The sequence below is a fragment of the Apium graveolens genome, chromosome 7 (assembly GCF_009905375.1).
Source record: "Apium graveolens cultivar Ventura chromosome 7, ASM990537v1, whole genome shotgun sequence".
NCBI lineage: Eukaryota > Viridiplantae > Streptophyta > Magnoliopsida > Apiales > Apiaceae > Apium > Apium graveolens.
In genome coordinates this window covers 117,229,446-117,233,761 of record NC_133653.1, presented here as the reverse complement: position 1 = coordinate 117,233,761, position 4,316 = coordinate 117,229,446, and positions in this window count along the sequence as shown.

Genomic DNA, 4,316 nt, shown 5'->3' with positions numbered 1-4,316 from the left:
TCAAGGAGATGGAAAGGGCTTTTGAGTTGGTACAGTTAGGAGACGATCAGAAGACGCCGTATGCCACTTACTTCTTGAAGGGAGAAGTCATCTATTGGTGGGAATCAGTAAAAGCTATGGAAGTCACTCAGCAGGTTTCTTGGGAGAGATTTAAGAAGTTATTTCTGGACAAGTATTACCCTAAGTACATGCAGAATCAGATGGAGCTAAAATTTCTTGAGTTAAAGCAAGGGAACATGACTGTACTAGAATATGAGAAGAAGTTCACTGAGTTGTCAAGGTTTGTGACAAAGTATACTAACACTGAGGAAGAAAAAGCAAAGAAATTTCAGCAAGGATTGGAGCCTTGGATCAGAGATAGGGTGGCTATGTTTGAGCTTGAAACTTATGCGGGAGTAGTACAGAAAGCTGCTCTGATTGAGAATAATGGGATGCAGTCAAGGAAAGAGAGGGATAACAAGAAGAGGAAGGTTCCATTTTATGGAGAAAAGTCTGAAGCTGGAAGTTCGCAAGATCGGAATGTAAAGAGGATTGGTTTCCAGAAGGGCGGAAATTTTCAAAGGAAAGGAAATTTGGGCAAAAGGCAAGAATCAAAAGGGAACAATCAGGCAAGCCAAGGGCAAGTTGGAGAAAACAGGTTCCAAAGGCCAGAATGCAAGCACTGTGGCAGAAGGCACCCCGGAGTATGCAATAAGCTGAGTATGACCTGTTATAGGTGCAATCAGAAGGGACATTTGGCCAATGAGTGCAAGATGCCGAAGCCAGGAGTTACGTGCTACAAATGTGGGAAGACTGGACACATGGCTAGGGAGTGTAAGGCAACAGGACCAGTCAGAGCTCTGATGAACGTGGCAAGTACCAGTGCAAGCGTGCCAGTTGAGGTATTGGCATTACCTCCACCACCCGCACCAGCCCCGCAAGCAACAGCAAGGACATTTGACCTAAAGATGAAAGATGCTGTTCAGAATTCTGAGGTGATAGCAGGTACACTTTTACTCAATAATGTCAAAGCCAAAGTATTGATTGATTCGGGAGCCACAAGATCTTTCATATCAGAATCTTTTATTGATAAGATCCAATGTGATAAAACGGTTATGAGTGAGGTAGTAAATGTGGTAATTGCGAACCAAGAGAAGATTCCTGTGAATCAATTTTGTCCAAAATGTGAGATTGATATTTCAGGATATAAGTTCTCGGCCGACTTGATACTCTTCAAGCTGGGAGAGTTTGATATAATTTTAGGAATGGATTGGTTAGGAGAGAATAGCGCTCAGATAAATTGTAAGACCAAGAGAGTGTATTTAAAGACGAAGAGTGGAGAGAAGGTAGTATTTAAGGGGCAGAGGCAAGAGCGACTATTTCTTACAATTATTCAGGCTAAGAAGTTACTTAGAAAAGGTTGTGAGTCGTTCCTAGCATATGTAGTGGATTCAGAGAGAGGCAGCCTCAGCATGGAAGATATTCCTGTAGTTAATGAGTTTCCCGATGTGTTTCCCGACGAACTACCAGGCTTACCACCAGATCGACAAATTGAGTTCGAGATCAACCTTGCTCCAGGCACGGAACCAGTTTCAAAGGCTCCGTATAGGATGGCACCAGCAGAAATGAAAGAGTTGGCGAGCCAGCTACAAGAATTATTGGATAAGGGAGTGATACGACCAAGTACGTCGCCATGGGGAGCACCTGTTCTCTTTGTGAAGAAGAAAGATGGGAGTATGCGTCTATGCATAGATTACCGGGAGTTGAATAAAGTAACGATCAAGAACCGCTACCCGCTACCAAGGATAGATGACCTTTTTGATCAGTTAAAGGGAGCAAAATGTTTTTCGAAGATTGACTTGAGATCGGGATACCATCAATTAAAGATCAAGGAAGAAGATATTCCCAAGACCGCATTTAGGACCAGATATGGGCATTATGAATTCCTAGTAATGCCGTTTGGTTTGACCAACGCTCCGGCCGCATTCATGGATCTGATGAATCGAGTATTTAAGAAGTATTTGGATAAATTTGTCGTGGTATTTATTGATGACATCCTTATTTATTCTAAATCGGAAGAAGAACATATGCAGCATCTCTGGATAGCCTTGGAGATACTCCGACAAGAGAAGTTGTATGCCAAGTTTACCAAATGTGAGTTTTGGTTAAAGGAAGTTCAATTTTTGGGGCATGTTATTGGAAATGATGGAATTAAAGTGGATCCGGCGAAGATTGATGCAGTTATGAGTTGGGAGAGGCCAAGGACTCCTACGGAAGTGCGAAGTTTTCTAGGATTGGCCGGATACTATAGAAGATTCGTCAAGGATTTCTCGAAAATCGCCACACCATTGACTAAGTTAACCAGAAAGAATCAAAAGTTTGAATGGAGTGCAGAATGTGAAAATAGCTTTCAAGAGTTAAAACAGAAGTTGGTAACAGCTCCGGTGTTAGTACTTCCAGATGATCAAGGGAATTTTGTAATATTCAGCGACGCTTCACATAAGGGTTTGGGTTGTGTGTTGATGCAACACAGTAAGGTAATAGCATATGCGTCAAGACAGTTGAAGCCACACGAGTTAAAGTATCCGACGCATGACTTGGAACTAGCCGCCATAGTGTTCGCACTCAAGATTTGGAGACACTATCTCTATGGAGAAAAGTGTGAAATCTACACGGATCACAAGAGTTTAAAATACATTTTTACTCAGAAAGAGCTCAATATGAGGCAGAGGAGATGGCTGGAATTGATTAAGGACTATGACTGTTCGATAAATTACCATCCTGGAAAGGCGAACGTAGTGGCCGATGCGCTGAGTCGGAAGGAAAGATTGAATGCAAAGATAACATCAAAAGAGTTATCTGAAGAAATCGGAAAATTTGAATTGGAACTTTGTGCTTATGGGAAAGTCAAAGAAGTTTGTCATGCAATGACCTTTCAGCCAACACTACTGGAAAAGATAAAGAAGTATCAAGAGGAAGTAATGGAAAAAGAGAAAAATCAGTTATCTGGAGAAGAGATTAATACTAAAAGGGATGAGCAAGGAATACTAAGGTTTTCATCCAGAATATGGATTCCCCATGTATCTGAATTAAAGAATGAGATCCTCCATGAAGCCCACCATTCGAAATTTTCAATCCACCCGGGAAGCACCAAGATGTATCAAGACTTAAAGAAGAACTTTTGGTGGCCAAATATGAAAAGAGACGTGGCAGAATGGGTTGCGAAGTGCTATACCTGTCAGAAAGTAAAGGCAGAACATCAACGACCAAGCGGATTAATTCAGCCCCTGAAGATTCCAGAATGGAAATGGGAAAATATCGCTATGGACTTTATAGTAGGACTACCGCGAACAAAGTCCGGACATGACGCAATATGGGTTATAATTGATCGTCTTACGAAGTCGGCGCATTTCCTTCCAATAAATGAGAAGTCGTCACTGGACAAGTTGGTTCATCTGTATGTGCACGAAATCGTATTAAGGCATGGAGTACCTGTATCAATAGTTTCAGACAGAGATCCCCGATTTAACTCAAGATTCTGGAAGCAATTCCAGGAATGTCTTGGCACGAAGTTGAATATGAGCACGGCGTATCACCCGCAGACTGATGGCCAGAGTGAAAGAACAATTCAAACAATTGAAGACATGTTGCGCAGTTGTGCAATCGATTTTGCTGGAAGTTGGGACGACCACCTGCCATTGATTGAATTTTCATATAACAATAGCTATCATTCCAGTATCGGCATGCCACCATATGAAGCTTTGTACGGGCGAAAATGTAGATCACCAACAAGTTGGGATGAAGTAGGAGAAGGAAGAATTCTCGGCTCAGAATTGGTACAACAGTTGCATGACTCAGTCAAGTTAATTCAGAAAAGGTTGCTTGCTGCTCAAGATAGACAGAGGAAGTATGCAGATCCAGCGCGTAAGGATGTTCAATTCCAAATTGGCGAAGCTGTGTTACTAAAAGTGTCACCTAGGAAAGGGTTGATAAGATTTGGCAAGAAAGGAAAGTTAGCACCTAGATACGTAGGTCCTTTTGAGATTTTGAGTCAAGTAGGAAAGGTGGCCTACGAGTTGGCCTTACCACCTCAGTATCAGCATGTGCATAATGTGTTCCATGTGTCGTTGCTTAAGAAGTACAATCCTGACGCTAGCCATATGATAGAATATGAACCTGTAGAAATTCAGGCAGACCTGTCATTTGTGGAGCAACCGGTTAAAGTACTCGACTGGCAAGTAAAGAGTCTTAGAAATAAATCCGTAAAGTTAGTAAAAGTACTTTGGAGGAACCCTAAGGTCGAAGAGTCGACTTGGGAGTTAGAGTCTGATATGCGT